We start from the raw sequence: 17,023 nt of genomic DNA on the forward strand, positions 1-17,023 counted from the left end.
GGGGGGGCGGGTAGGGGGATTAGGGTTTTTGCGGGGACGGGGAGCGGCGCCGTGGCGGCGAGAGGAAGAAGGGGGTTTTAAGGGTAAGGGTTTAGCGGGGTGCGTGGGCTGGAGCGATGGGCTTTGCCGTTGGGCCGCCCGGTTAGAAGTCACCAAACATCTGCTCCCTGAATGGAACCTCAAAAAACCCTCAAAAAAGATATTAGAAGTATGGAACCTAAAAAAACTAGCCATCTTTTCTAGAATCTTAAAAAAAGATATATTTTCTAAAAAAACAGAGATATGGAGCCTCAAAAAATAGAATTATGGAATTCCATCAAAAGAAAAATAGAAGCATGGAATTGCCTCATAAAGCAAAAACAGAAGTATGGCACTCAATTAAGAAAAGCATGGAATGAACGAAATTTCCCCTAAAAAGGAAAAAAAGGTTATTGAATTTGCTCAAAAAAAGTAAGAAACAAATTTCAGATGATCGGTCTTCAAACTACTATAACGCTTCGTTTGGATGTCTCCATTGGGGAGCTTCGTATTGTATTGGTCTGAATTCCAAATCAGTGAGGAAACATGAATGGCATGAATACGAATTCACCTGTTTGGTTGTCTGGTGAATTGGCCCTTGAAATGCCTCTGAGATTTCAATACCAAATCATGTTTGGGTGACAAACTTTGGAATTGCATAGCTACATTACCTTATCAGAGGGATTTTCAGGATATGGAGGGGTTTGAGAAGAAGATTTAGGCCATGGCCATGGATCCATGGTGGAGCAGTGATGTGGCCGCACAAAAAGAGGAGCAGCTCGTACATCTGTAATGGTGGAGTGATGTACATAAGGAGCTGCAGCATGTGGAGCAGGGAGGACTTGAGCCAGGCAACGATAGGCAAGGACGAGGCCACACGTGGCTAGAAGGGCAAAGCCGATGGCGGGGCGCGCCGGTCCTGGGCCGCTGTCGACCTCCATGGCCGGGCGCAGCATAGGGCGACAGGAGATAGCGAGGGGGCGACGGGAAAGGGGTGGGGAAGAGGGGAGAGACGGACCTGCACCGCGGCCGCCGCCACGACCTAGGTCGGCGCTCGAGTTCGCCCCTCCCGTTCCCCTTCGCTGCCTTCTGTTTCTGTTTCGTGGGCTGAAGCGGTATGCTTTGCGGGACATATGCGATTTCGAGCCAATACGGAGCGCCACCCCTCCGAAACGTGGGAGCGGGATTTTCACGGGAGCAAAAACGGGCCTGAATTGCTCGTTCATTTCCAATACGAATTCAGTGTCCAGCCAAACGTCCGTATTGACCCCTGTTGATTATGAAATCCATTTCATGGGCTCCAATGGAGACATACAAACATAGTGCTATGGAAATAGTGAAAAATATATGGGACAGAGTGCTGCCACATTTTTGTTTGGGTCTGTCTAGGGCACATCTAGATGTGCCCTAATTATTGCACATTTAAATGGCTCAATCAAATAAGGAAAAGAAAAATAAAAGGATAAAAGAAAACACATGCACGAATCTGCGGGTAAAATCAATGACATAAGATTTAAATGTGAAATACTTAGGGCACATCCAGATGTGTGATACGTCTCCGTCGTATCTACTTTTGCTAACACTTTTCCTCTTGTTTTGGACTCTAATTTGCATGATTTGAATGAAACTAACCCGGACTGACGCTATTTTCAGCAGAACTACCATGGTGTTGTTTTTTGCAGAAATAAAAGTTCTCGGAATGGAACGAAACTTTGCGAGGATTTTTTATACAATAAAAGAGAATTTCTGGAGCCAAGAACCACCGGAGGGGGGCACTTGGGTGGGCACAACCCACTAGGGCGCGCCACCCCCTCTAGGCATGCCCAGGAGGGTTGTCCCCACATGGTGGCCCCGCAGACCCAGAAACCGACGCAATAAAATCATATTTTTCCAGAAAAAAGAGGAAGAAAGAATTATCACGTTTCACGAGACAGAGCCGCCGCCGTCTCCTGTTCTCCATCGGGAGGCCAGATCTGGAGTCTCTTTGGGGCTCCGGAGAGGGGGATCTTCGATCTTCGTCATCACCAACCCTTCTCCATCGCCAATTTCATGATGCTCCCCACCGGGCGTGAGTAATTCCTTCGTAGGCTCGCTGTTCGGTGTGGAGTTGGATGAGATTCATCATGTAATCGAGTTAGTTTTGTTAGGGCCTGATTCATATTATCCATTATGTTTTGAGATTGATGTTGCTATAACTTTGCCATGCTCAATGCTTGTCACTTTGGGCCCGGGCGCCATGTTTTCAGATCTGAACCGTTTATGTTATCACAGTTACATCCATGTTCTAGATCTGATCTTGCAAGTTATAGTCACCTACTACGTGTTATGATCCGGCAACCCCGGAGTGACAATAGTCAGGACCACTCCTGGTGATGACCGTAGTTTGAGGAGTTCATGTATTCACCATGTGTTAATGCTTTATTCCGGTTCTCTATTAAAAGGATGTCTTAATATCCCTTAGTTTCCAATAGGACCCCACTGCCATGGGAGGGTAGGACAAAATATGCCATGCAAGTTCTTTCCATAAGCACGTATGACTATTTACGGAATACATGCCTACATTATATTTATGAACTGGAGCTAGTGTCGTATCGCCCTAGGTTATGACTGTCTCATGATGAATATCATCCAACGAATCGTCGATCCAATGCCTACGATTTTCCTACATACTGTTCTTGCTAAGTTACTACTGCTGCTGTCACTATTGCACTTGCTACAAAATCACTGCCATCACTGTTATCGTTACTATTACTGCTACCACTATTATCAAAACTATCATATTACTTTGTGAAAGGATCGATATGGTTGACTAGAGGGGGGGTGAATAGGCAACTAACAATTTTTAAGCTTTTCTTTAACAATTTAAACCTTGCAACAAAGTAGGTTGTCTAGATATGCAACTATGTGGACAACCTATATGATGCAAAGACAACTAGCACACAAGCAAGCAATAGATACAACACAAGTAAGCTTGCAAAAGTAAAGGCACGAAATAACCAAGAGTGGAGCCGGTGGAGACAAGGATGTGTTACCGGAGTTCCTTCCTTTTAAGGGGAAGTACGTCTCCATTAGAGCGGTGTGGAGGCACAATGCTCCCCAAGAAGCCACTAGGGCCACCGTAATCTCCTCACGCCCTCACACAATGCGAGATGTCGTGATTCCACTATTGGTGCCCTTGAAGGCGGCGACCAAACCTTTACAAACAAGGTTGGGGCAATCTCCACAACACTTGGAGGCTCCCAACGACACCACGAAGCTTCACCACAATGGAGTATGGCTTCGAGGTGACCTCAACCGTCTAGGGTGCTCAAACACCCAAGAGTAACAAGATCCGCTAGGGATTAGTGGGGGAAATCAAATATCTCTTGGTTGAAGTGTAGATTGGGGCCTTGTCACCCAATCCCGAGCAAATCAACAAGTTTGATTGGCTAGGGAGAGAGATCGGCCAAAAAGGAAGCTTGGAGCAACAATGGAGTTTAGGGTTGGAAGAGGTGAGTCTTCTTGGAGAAGAAGACCCCCTTTTATAGTGGGAGGACAATTCCAACCGTTGCCCACCACTCAGCCCGCAGCCCACGGAACTACTGCTCCACAGGCGCGGTACTACCGCACTGGCTTCCGGTACTACCGCGGTGGACCGCGGTACTACTGTGAGCACGACAGAGACCTGACCAGGCAAAAGGAGCACCGACAGGGCGCGGTAGATCCGCAGGAGCGGTACTACCGCGGCCCCATGCGGTACTTCTGCAAGGCAGACACGGGCCAGGCCTGGTAGGCACAGATGTAAAAAATTACATCCGTGACTACCTCCGCTGAGAAAATGTCGTGCAAAAATCCGACACGGAACTACCGCAGCCGAGGGTGCGGTACTACCTGTTGGGGAACGTAGCAGAAATTCAAAATTTTCCTACGAATCACCAAGATCTATCTATGGAGAGACTAGCAACGAGAGAGAAGGGAGTGCATCTACATACCCTTGTAGATCGCTAAGCGGAAGCATTCAAGGGAACGGGGTTGAAGGAGTCATACTCGTCGTGATCCAAATCACCGGAGATCCTAGTGCCGAACGGACGGCACCTCCGCGTTCAACACACGTGCAGCCCGGTGACGTCTCCCATGCCTTGATCCAGCAAGGAGAGAGGGAGAGTGTCGGTTTCAAAACCGGCGGATCTCGGGTAGGGGGTCCCGAACTGTGTGTCTAGGCGGATGGTAACATGAGACAAGGGACACGATGTTTTACCCAGGTTCGGGCCCTCTTGATGGAGGTAAAACCCTACGTCCTGCTTGATTGATATTAATGATGTGGGTATTACAAGAGTAGATCTACCACGAGATCAAGGAGGCTAAACCCTAGAAGCTAGCCTATGGTATGATTGTTGTTCGTCCTATGGACTAAAGCCATCCGATTTATATAGACACCGGAGAGGGCTAGGGTTACACAGAGTCGGTTACAATGGTAGGAGATCTACATATCCGTATTGCCAAGCTTGCCTTCCACGCCAAGGAAAGTCCCATCCGGACACGGGACGAAGTCTTCAATCTTGTATCTTCATAGTCTTGGAGTCCGGCCGATGATGATAGTTCGGCTATCCGGACACCCCCTAGTCCAGGACTCCCTCAGTAGCCCCTGAACCAGGCTTCAATGACGACGAGTTCGGTGCGCATATTGTCTTCGGCATTGCAAGGCGGGTTCCTTCTCCGAATAATTTATAGAAGATTGTGAACACCAGGATAGTGTCCGGCTCTGCAAAATAAATTCCACATACCACCGTAGAGAGAATAATATTTACACAAGTTTAATCTACTGACGTATTTTGTGGCGTGATGTCACACCACTACCAAGCCTTTACTCGAATTGTTTTTATTGTACTACCTCAGCGCGTTTAGCGAAGCGGTTTCCTTGGCACGTCTTGTCAAAGCAGAGATCGTGTTCCCCTTATTCCGGGATTCCCATCAATACGGACGTGGGTAACCCAACCGTGCCATTGATTGCGGCGCTTGGGAGATAAGTGAGTTTTATCAGGCCGGTGGGGACACATAGTTTCGTCCGCCCATATAAGGGGATAAAGATCCAACCCTTTTACCTACGCCTTCTTCCTCCTTTGCTTATCCATCTCCGCAAACTCGAGCTCCAGCGCCCAAGTCCGCACATCTCACCTTAACCTTCTCCCACTATGTCCGGAGCGGGAGGCAAGTGGATGGCCTCCTCCGTTACGGAGGGGCATATCCAGAAGTTGCGCAGTGCCGGATATCTGTCCAGCGACATCGCGCACCAGCTCCCCGATGAGGGGGAGCTCATCCCCACCCCCAGGCCCCATGAGAGGGTAGTATTTCTTTCCCATTTCCTCCGTAGACTGGGCTTCCCACTCCATCCCTTTGTCCGGGGGCTCATGTTCTACTACGGCCTGGATTTCCATGATCTGGCCCCGAATTTCATCCTCAACATCTCGGCGTTTATCGTCGTGTGTGAGGCCTTCCTCTGCATCCAGCCCCACTTTGGCTTGTGGCTCAAGACCTTCGGTGTCAAGCCGAAGGTTGTGAAGGGCAGCCAAGCGGAGTGCGGAGGCGCCATGGTGGGCAAGATGCCCAACGTTACTTGGCTCGAGGGCACCTTTGTGGAAACCATTAAGGGGTGGCAATCGGGGTGGTTCTACATCACCGAGCCGCATGACCCTGAATGGGCAGCGGCCCCCGAATTCAAATCTGGCATCCCCATATGGCTCACCTCCTAGAAAGAGAGTGACCGGACATGGGGTGATTCGGAGGAGCTGACCGGACTTGAAGCCTGCATCCAAAAGCTAGTGAACAAGAAGCTCAAGCTTGTCAACGTAGTCCAGGTCATGCTCATCCGCCGGATTCTCCCGTGCCAACAACGGGACTTCAATATGTGGGAGTTCGATCCGGCGCAGCACCAGACTTTGAGCGGGCTCTTCGACACTACGTACGAAGTGGCCTGGAGGGTGCTGTTTAAGGGCGCCGAGGCTCCCACATCCGCTACCGAAGATCGCGGATTCAGCTCGCAGCGTCCGGCTAGCGAGGTAAGCGATTTTGCCCTTTACGGGACACTTGTTTTCCATGCTTTGACTCTATGCGGGATCTAAACTCTCCCTCCTTTGACAGGAATGGCCGAAGAAGGCCGAACAGACTATCTGTCTGGCCCCATTGCCAGAAGACCTAGCGGACGCCCGCTTAACGGGGCTGCTGGCTCCGGCACCCCACGTGGTGCCGGAGAAGAAGGCCAAGAAGAAGGCCACGGGCACTTGAAAGAGTTCCCATTTTCAGGTGTCATCGTACGATGACTCCGAGGCAGACTCCTCCCATGAAGGCGAGGAGGAGAAGAAGGAGGTCTCTCCCCCAGCGGGGGGAGGGAAGAAAAGGAAGGCCTCCCCAACGAGGGAGGCCGAAGGGTCCAAGAAGGGAAGGACTCTTCCCCCGGACTGCTCTGCCAACACCGGCGATGACGACAAGGATTGGCCTCCAAGGGCCAAGCCCCTGGCGAGATCGTAAGTATCCGGACTCCCGAATAACTTCATGGTTTTTCTTTTCGCCACATGGTGTCTTTCTAATGCCGCATACAACCCTACAGTCCGCCCAAGGATGATCTTCCCACTTCGTCGAGCGGGTCCTTGGGTGCGTCGGATATGGATTCTCTTCCGACCGCCTCCACCCCCCGTGATGCGGACGATGCCGAGGTAGGATCCCGGGAAGGGACCCGCCAGGAGGAGGAGGCCCCGGAGGTGCCGCAGGGCAACCTCCCGGACTTTGCACCGGACTCCGCCCCGGAACCTGTAGTGGCTCCGGAGTCCGGCGGGCGGCCCCTTCGTAAGAAGGGCAAGACCGTGATGCTGGCGGCCTCCGTCCAACCGGAGGCACCAGATAGCTTGCTGGAGGCGCTCAATGGCGCCTCCATCAAAGAGGAACACCGCACTGTCATGAGTGCGGTGATTCAGAAGGTTCAGCTTGCCAAGAGCGGGCTGACCGAAGCCTGCGGCAGCCTTCTAACAGGCTTTGAGGTAAGAATTTTGATATATGTAAAATAGTACCGCATAGACAGTAGCCCCTGATGCTCGGCTTGGTATTCGAAAAGAAAAGCCAGACCGAGGATCTAAAAAGATATACGCAGGAGTCATATAAAAAAATATGTCAATATGGGATTGCAGGCTGTGCTGCTGACCTCTGCCGCCCTGACTGCGGAGGTCAATACTTTGAAGCAAAGCCTCGAGCGGTCCGAGAACAAGCTCGGCCATGCCAAGAAGCAGCTCGAGGATAAGGAAGGTGAGTAACACCTTATTAAAATTGTACCTTACAGAAAAGGATTTGGTTGCAAGAAGGATGACAAGAATAACATGGGTATTGCAGAGGCCACGAACGAGGTGGCGACCCTGAAGGAGGCGGTGTCCGCGGCCGAACGTAATGCGGCCGTGGAGCGCACCGAGCGAGAGAAGCAGGAGGCGCGGGTGGCGGAGGTAAAGCAAGAGCTCTAGGCTCTCGTGGAAAAACATGAGAGTTTGGAGCGTGACTCGAAGACTCGAGAGTCCGAGCTTGCATCGGCTCTTGAGAGTGCCAAAGCCGCTAAGGCCGAAGCCTACAAGGCCCTCCAGGAAATCGAGGCGTTGAAGAAAATAGCAGCGGGTAAGGCATTTTTCATGCAAAGTAAGCATGTGGGTGTGAATTACCTATCACTTACCCGAATTCGGAGCTCTCCAGGAGCGATCGCAGATCTGCCCGGCAGCGTGTCCGATGCTGCCGCTTTCTATAGGGCCGAGGAGGGGAGCTCGACGGAGAAGGTCTTCTGGTCTCAGTATGCTGAGGCCGGACATCCGGTGCCCCTTAGCGACCAGCTGAAGCAGCTGGTCGAGCTCCAGAAGGTGGCCGAACAGGCCATGAAGGGCCTCATAGTTCGGCTGTGGCCTAAGGAGGCCATGCCTGGGAGCTACTTCAGCCTGGTGCGGCGGCCGGTGGATGCGTGTCCATGGGTTGAAGTCATCAAGCACTCCGCCTATATTGAAGGTGCCCGTCAGGCCCTTGCCCGCGCAAAGGTGCAATGGGGCAAGATGGATGCTAAGAAGCTTGTGACGGACACGCCACCGCCGGGCAAGGAGTATCGCACGCCCGAGATGTATTATAAGAGTGTCCTGAAGGGTGCCCGCATTATTGCGGGTGAGTGCTCCAAAGATGTAATATTTGAGTAGACTCACATTTTGTTATCCTGTGCGCTGAAAACTTTGTTCATATGCGCTAAGCAACGCTTGTTAATTTAAAATATTACCTTCTGTGCGGCCGTTTATCAAATCTGAGAGATGGCAAGTCGTCGGCTTCAGCCCCCATGCCACGAGTGCTGGGGTGTTCAGGATAAATTTGAGCACTCTTGTTCCCATTTTTGGGTCCATCTAGGGAGGCGCTCAACACAACGAACAAGGCAACCGGACTTATAATGCTTGAACACTCTCACTTAGCCATAGAATTCTATAATTTTAAATTTCGGCAAAGCCCCTAGTGTTCGGAAGGCCGAATTTGGGGCGCTATCCACGCCTGGGCCGGACAAAGCTGGTTCCTCGCTCTGAGCGGCATAAGTCTTTAGGGACTCGAAAAAACCTCTCGAACTGCGACCGGCTCTCACCTCATCATGACAGTCAGTTTTAGCTTTCTCCACTAAGGCGCTCGCCCAGCTCAACTGGGGCGCAATCGCAGTGGTTCTCCCAGTGCTACCTTAGCCGATACAACGGAACATAAGGTACCAAAACATGGGAGCCGGGCAAACCCAACTATTGACCCAAGACATGATTCGGAGCCGATGCATATAATGCTATAAGTTCGGGGTGCCGCACTTGTGAAAGTGTTCGGACTTATCACACCATGAAGCGGGAAGCATAAGCCCCTGGTGTATTTAGCCGTACCAAAGTGTACGGATGCAACATGTCATATATGTATAAGAAATAAATGCAATTATAAGCAAAAAGGTGCTGCATTGTTTATTCAAGAAATACTGCTGCGAATGCAGAACGATACAAATGGTGCAATAAGCAAGGGATGGGACTATTAAACATGTCCCCCTCTAGGGGTAGGCTGCGGAATGGTGTATAAAACAGATTTAATGCTCGTAATGAAGACCACCTGGATATTCGTCATAGCCTTTCTCCTTCCCTGGCTGTTGTATCGTGAGTTCGGCAGGTCTACTGCCGGACAGGGCCTCTGATGAACGGAGTCCTGTGGGTAAAAAAAAGAAAAAGAGAAAAAAAGAACGACACACTTGAGAGCCCCTGGTATGGTTAAGCCGCATTCTGGGCCTATCGTGGTCGTGCCCCTCCCCCTATGCCCATGGTATCTCCAGAGCGTAATGATGTACGCGAAGGACCTGTCTTGAAATTTTGCAGGGGTTAGGGTTGGGGCCGCATTGCTACGCGTGCTCGGAACGTGCCAGGTGGTCTTGTTGTAGGTTACTCCGGGCGCGTTTAGCCGTGTCCGGTCGCTTAACGGCCGGACTCGAGAATTGCCTTAAGAGGCTGCACTGTACTTCTGCCGCGAGAGCCGCTGTATGTTCTTCCATTCGAAGAGAGCGTTCAGTGTTTCCGTTGACCGTGATGACTCCTCGAGGGCCTGGCATCTTGAGCTTGAGGTATGCGTAGTGCAGCACCGCGTTGAACTTTGCAAGCGTGGTACGTCCGAGCAGAGCATGATAGCCGTTGCGGAACGGAACTATGTCGAAGATTAACTCCTCGCTTCGGAAGTTATCCGGGGATCCGAAGACCACTTCCAGTGTAACTGAGCCTGTACAATTGGCCTCTACACCTGGTATGACGCCTTTAAAGGTCGTCTTTGTAGGCTTAATCCTTGAGGGGTCTATGCCCATTTTGCGCACTGTATCCTGATAAAGCAGGTTCAGGCTGTTGCCGCCGTCCATCAGGACTCTGGTGAGGTGAAATCCATCGACGATTGGGTCTAAAACCAATGCGGCGAATCCGCCGTGGTGGATGCTGGTGGGGTGGTCCCTTCGATCAAAAGTGATCGGGCAGGAGGACCATGGATTTGAACTTCGGGGCAACTGGCTCCATCGCGTATACATCCCTGAGTGCACGCTTCCGCTCCCTTTTGGGTATGTGGGTTGCGTATATCATGTTCACCGTCCGCACTTGTGGGGGGAAACCCTTCTGTCCTCTATTGTTCGGCGGTCGGGTCTCTTCCTCGTCATCGCTATGCAGCCCCTTGTCGTTGTTTTCGGCAATTAACTTGCCTGCCTGCTTGAATACCCAACAGTCCCTGTTGGTGTGGTTAGCTGGCTTTTCGGGAGTGACGTGTATCTGGCACGAGCGGTTGAGTATTCGGTCCAAATTGGACGGACCCGGAGTAGTTCTTTTGAATGGCTTTTTCCGCTGACCGGGTTTAGAGCCTCTGAATCCGGCATTGACTGCCGTATCCTCACTATTGTCGCTGTTAATGCGGCGTTTGTTTTTGTTGCGACGCGACCTGCCATTGCGGTCCTTCATATCCGGACTGCCAGAATTTTTGCTGAGGTTGTTGCTGCGGGCTAGCCAGCTGTCCTCACCCGCGCAGAAGCGGGTCATGAGTGATGTGAGGGCTGCCATGGATTTCGGCTTTTCTTGTCCTAGGTGCCGGGCAAGCCACTCATCGCGGATGTTATGTTTGAAGGCCGCGAGGGCCTCCGCATCCGGACAGTCGACGATTTGATTTTTCTTAGTTAGGAACCGTGTCCAGAATTGTCTGGCCAATTCGTCTGGCTGCTGAATTATATGGCTTAGGTCATCAGCGTCAGGTGGTCGCACATACGTGTCTTGGAAGTTATCGAGGAATGCGGCTTCTAGGTCTTCCCAACTCCCAATTGACTCTGCTGGCAAGCTGTTAAGCCAATGCCGGGCTGGTCCTTTAAGCTTGAGTGGGAGGTATTTGACGGCGTGAAGATCATCACCGCGGGCCATGTGGATATGAAGGAGATAGTCTTCGATCCAAACCGCGGGGTCTGTTGTGCCATCATAAGATTCAATATTCACGGGTTTAAACCCTTCGGGGATTTGATGATCCATTACTTCATCTGTGAAGCATAGTGGGTGTGCGGCGCCTCTGTATTGGGCGATATCATGACGAAGTTCAAAAGAGTTTTGTCTACTGTGTTCGGCCCGGCCGGACTTACTGCGACGGTTGTCGTCACGTATCATGGGGCGCCCACGCGATCCATAGATTGATCTTGATTGTCTTGCCTTATCCTCCAATATATCTCACAAGTCCAGAGCGTTCCCCTGTGGCCTTGTGCTTTTCGAGCGATGCCGGGGTACGGTTCTAGTGGAGGACCTAGAGGCCTCTCTGTCGCAGCCACGGGGTGGTCGGTCAGCCGTATTGTCTGCTGGTGATGCAGGTTCATATGCCTCCTCCTCTAATCGGGGGAGCAGCTTGTGTTTAGGGTAGCTTTTGGAGGGGCGTTCGAGCTCATGCTCTTCGGCCGCAAGGACTTTCAGTCCATCTGTCGGCTAGCAGATCTTGATCAGCTCTAAGCTGCTGCTGCTTTTTCTTGAGGCTGTTTGCCATGGCCATAAGCCTGCGTTTAAAACGCTCTTGTTCAACGGGATCCTCAGGCACGATGAATTTGTCGTCGTCGAGGCTTGCCTCGTCTCCGGAGGGAGGCATGTAATCCTCTACCTCTTCGTCTACTGCTCTCTCATGAGGGCTAGCATCTCCGTCCTCCTGTGCTGAATCTTGCAGGAGGGGGTTGTCTTCGGCATTGTCTGGGGTGTTATTATCTCTGGTGCCGGAATCTCCATTCTTGCTGTGGCGGGATTTAGAGCGGCGCCGCTGACGCCGGCGCTTGGGCTGTTTCTTGGAGGGGTCATCCTCCGCTGTTCCTTCGCAATTCCCGTCCTTTGGGATATCCACCATGTATATGTCATATGATGAGGTGGCTTTCCAGTGCCCAGTAGGCGCTGGTTCTTGGTCGTCTCCGGCATTGTCGTCCATACCGTTGATGTCTTTGGAGTCGAAGTCTAGCATGTCGGTTAGATCGTCGATAGTGGCTACTAAGTGGGTGGTGGGTGGGCTTTGAATTTCTTTGTCGTCCGCATCCCAACCGTCCTGACCGTAGTCTGGCAAGGGCTCTCCTGATAACGAGAGATACTTTAGCGAACTCAAGATGTCGCTGAAAGGTGAGTGTTGAAAGATGTCCGCAGCGGTGAATTCCATGATCGGCGCCCAATCGGATTCGATTGGAGGGGGCGCGGGAGGTTCGGAGTCCGGCGAGGAGTCCGGCACCTCGGAGTCACGAGATTCATGAGGGACAAGGTCAGTGTTCGGCTCCATCGTCGTGGAGGTTGCAGCCCCTGAGGCGGTGTCTAGCCACCCGTCCTCGATCTGCACAGCCGGCTCCGAATTAAGGATCGGAGCGGACTCGTGTGCAGCCTCCAGAGCACTGTCCGGCTGCAGAGCTAAATCATGCCCATCGTGACAGTGCGGCGCGTTCGGCTGTGGATCGAATCCATCGAAGATCAAGTCTCCGCGGATGTCAGCCGTGAAGTTCAAACTTCCCAATCTGACCTGACAGCCAGGGGCGTAGCTTTCGATCTGCTCCAGATGGCCAAGCGAATTGGCACGCAGTGCAAAGCCACCGAATACGAAGATCTGTCCGGGGAGAAAGGTCTCACCCTGGACTGCGTCATTGTTGATGATCGAAGAAGCCATCGGGCCTATCGGTGATGACACAGAGGAAGTCTCAGTGAAAGCACCAATGTCGGTGTCAAAACCGGCGGATCTCGGGTAGGGGGTCCCGAATTGTGCGTCTAGGCGGATGGTAACAGGAGACAAGGGACACGATGTTTTACCCAGGTTCGGGCCCTCTTGATGGAGGTAAAACCCTGCGTCCTGCTTGATTGATATTGATGATGTGGGTATTACAAGAGTAGATCTACCACGAGATCAAGGAGGCTAAACCCTAGAAGCTACCCTATGGTATGATTGTTGTTCGTCCTATGGACTAAAGCCATCCGGTTTATATAGACACCGGAGAGGGCTAGGGTTACACAGAGTCGGTTACAATGGTAGGAGATCTACATATCCGTATTGCCAAGCTTGCCTTCCACGCCAAGGAAAGTCCCATCCGGACACGGGACGAAGTCTTCAATCTTGTATCTTCATAGTCTTGGAGTCCGTCCGATGATGATATTTCGGCTATCCGGACACCCCTAGTCCAGGACTCCCTCAGAGAGGTTGGGGAAGACTCCGTCCAGCAGCAGCACAACAGCGTGGTGGTGATGGAGGAGCGTGGTATTCCAGCAGGGCTTCACCAAGCACCGCGAGAGATGAGGAGAAAGAGAGGTAGGGCTGCGCCAGGGAGAGGTGGAAACTCTTGTGTATGGCAGCCCCAAAACCTCAAGTATATATAGGGGAGAGGGAGGGGCTGCGCCCCCTTAGGGTTCCCACCCCAAGGGGTGCGGCTGCCCCAAAAACCCATCTAGGGTGGCGGCCAAGGGGGGGGGGAGAGGGGAAACTTTCCCCCCAAGTAAGGTGGGTGCGCCCCCCTCCCCAAACCCTAGGCGCCTTGGGCCCTTGTGGGGGCGCACCAGCCCACCTGGGGCTGGTCCCCTCCCACACTTGACCCATGCAGCCCTCTGGGGCCGGTGGCCCCACTTGGTGGACCCCTGGGATCCTCCCGGTGGTCCCGGTACGTTACCGATAACACCCGAAACCTTTCCGGTGACCAAAACAGGACTTCCCATATATAAATCTTTACCTCCGGACCATTCCGGAACTCCTCGTGACATCCTGGATCTCATCCGGGACTCCGAACAACATTCGGTAACCACGTATATCTATTCCCTATAACCCTAGCGTCATCGAACCTTAAGTGTGTAGACCCTACGGGTTCGGGAACCATGCAGACATGACCGAGACGTTCTCCGGTCAATAACCAACAGCGAGATCTGGATACCCATGTTGGCTCCCACATGTTCCATGATTATATCATCGGGTGAACCACGATGTCAAGGACTCTATCAATCCCGTATTCAATTCCCTTTGTCTAGCGGTATTGTACTTGCCCGAGATTCGATCGTTGGTATGCCGATACCTTGTTCAATCTCGTTACCGGCAAGTCTCTTGTCAGGACCCCGACTCGATGTCACATCGATCTAGTCGGTAACACCTCATATCACTTTGCGGCCTCACGCACGGTATCCCCACGGGTGTCGCCTTACCTTTGCCCGGGACCGTTTGCGCCTTTTGGCTCACGTATATGATAGTGTCGCTAGCATCCATATGATAAGGAGCCCGGGCTGACATGACTAGCCGTAAATCCAAAGTGGCACAGACTTACAGGGACAGGCATCCATGACCCAGCTTCGAACGTGTCGGTCATCAGCAAGTGGGTCCGGGCTGTAGCACTGGGCTAGCAGGACTCCGGTAAACCGGGCTGTAGCGGGCTAACAGGACTCCGGTACTCAATGCGTGACATTTCCCCGAAGGGACAGACACAGGATCGAAGAAGGACACATGCCGGCCAGCCTAGGTGTTCCAGAGCAGTAGCAAGCTACCATGGCTCAGCGGTAACACTAGGAGACATTTCCCGGTAAGAGAGGCTACTAAAGATAAACAACTAGATAGTCAGATCCCACACATACCAAGCATTTCAATCATACACACAATATGCTCGATATGTGCAAATACAACGAAGCATCACAACATGACTCTACGACACAAGTACTTTATTTAAGGCTCAGGGAGCCATACATAACATACACAGAGGAACGGGTCTCACGACCCAGCATTCAAGTCATACAGTCATACAAACCAGCAGCGGAAGTAACTTGTCTGAGTACAGACAACTAGTAAAATAAAAGAGGCTTGGAAAGCCTAGCTATACTATGTGGTCCTTCACAAGCTCAGGATCACCACCTGGGCCTTTAGCCTACTCATTGATGTCAACGTCTACATAGAACCCATCAGAAGGGGTTGCAGCGTCTTCTGTAAAAATGTAAATTATAGCAACATGAGTACAAAGGTACTCAGCAAGACTTACATCAGATCCTACATACATGCATATTATCAAGAAGGGTTGGTGGAGTTATTGCAGCAAGCCAGCTTTGACTCTTGGCTAGACTATCCTACGATACTCCAACTTGAAATGGTTTTGCGCACACGAGTCCACTACTCACCACTTCAATACACTACCGAGGATCCACCTCCGTCTTCCTACGGAAGAGCCATCCTCGGCACTCACACTTATCTTGAGGCTTTTAGCAGTTTCCATTTACTTGTCTATGAACTGTATAGGCAACCAAGTAGTCCTTTACCGCGGACGCGGCTATTCGAATAGATTATGATAACCCTGCAGGGGTGTACTTCTTCATACATGTTTCCACCACTTAGCGTCTGCACATGACATGTGCTCGGCAGACTTCAAGCGAAAGCCGACGTGGGTGTAGACCACGACCTACCTAAACACTTAAGCCTCTAGTCCAGGTGTATCGCCTATTCAGGTTCCATCCGCAGGGAGTCCGGCCGAGGTTTCCCATACGGCCCCGAACGATGTGAACAGGGTTCCCGAGATACCTAACGGGTATTCGGTACACCCGGCCACGTACCTACCGCATCACAGCCCACCCCTACGGTCAGCGCTGTCCACGGCCTCCAGTAGGCTACAAACACCAGAAACTACTTGCAACTCCTGGACAGAGAGCTAGGGTGAATAAGAAGTCGAGCGGGGTCATATTTCAGGGCCCAATGCATGGTAGTAGCTGTATCTTAAATCACACATACAGATCTCAGTGCTTAAGGTCGGCTTCAATGAAACAACCCACCATGTACTCCTACATGGCCTCTCATCGATACCTTTACCAAATCGTGTTCACCACACCACTCTCATTACCGACATAATCATTTCACTCTAGCCCATCACCCAGATGAACCAGACCTGACATGACTCTAAGCATAGCAGGCATAGCAAGGTAGGAACAACACATACATATGGCTCATACAACTCCTACACATGCTAGTGGGTTTCATCTAGTTACTGTGGCAATGACAGGTCATGCAGAGGAAATGGGTTCAACTACCGTAGCACACAGCAGTTTGAAACGCGTTGTCTTAATGCAGTAAAAGAGAGCAGGAGCGAGAACATGGGATTGTATCGGTATGATCAAATGGTTGGTTGCTTGCCTGATGGTTCGATGCACTGATACGGTTCTTCGTTAGGGTAATCACGGTACTCCTCGGAGGCAGAACCTGTCGCAAAGGACACCGATACACAACCATCACCAAACAATGTGCAACAATATGATGCATGCATGAAACATGGCAATATGAGTGTGTTGAGCTAATGCAACTAAAACCAGAAGGGTTTGAACCAATTTGAATCAAAGATTCAAATTTCAAACTCAAACATGGCCTTTTAAAGTGCTTTTCCTTGTTCTGCATTAAACATCAAGTTAACTTGTTTAGTCATGCATGAAAATAGTACAGATGGATAGATTGGATTTTTCTGATCATTTTTCATATATAATTTGTCTGATTTGGAGTTACAGAATAAAAGTTATGAATTTTTGAAGTTTAAATAATATTCTGGAATTTCCTGATTTAATTTAAATCCAGAAATATATATATTGCACCAGCATGACGTCAGCATGACATCAGTGGTCAACTGCGGCTGGCTGGGGTCAAACCTGACGTGTGGGGTCCACACGTCAGTGACAGGGGGGTTTAACAGGGTTAATTTAATCCTAATTAGGAATTAGTGGTGCTGGGGCCCACTGGTCAGTGTTAGGGGGTTAACTAACAGTGATTAGCACTAATCTGACCACCTGGCCGACGGGGCCCACGCGTCAGTGACCCTGGGGGGGTCAAACCCCAGGTCGAACAGGTCAAACCCACCGGCGACATGACGCCGGCGAGGCCCGAGACGGCGGCGCGATACGGAAACGCGCTACAGGGCACGGGCGAGGCCGTGCTTGGGCTCGTTGGAGAGCCCTTGCTCCCGCGCGTCGAACGGTGGTGGTGGCCGTGCCTGTGGTGGCCG

The sequence above is a fragment of the Triticum aestivum genome, chromosome 2B (assembly GCF_018294505.1).
Source record: "Triticum aestivum cultivar Chinese Spring chromosome 2B, IWGSC CS RefSeq v2.1, whole genome shotgun sequence".
In the NCBI taxonomy this organism is placed as follows: domain Eukaryota; kingdom Viridiplantae; phylum Streptophyta; class Magnoliopsida; order Poales; family Poaceae; genus Triticum; species Triticum aestivum.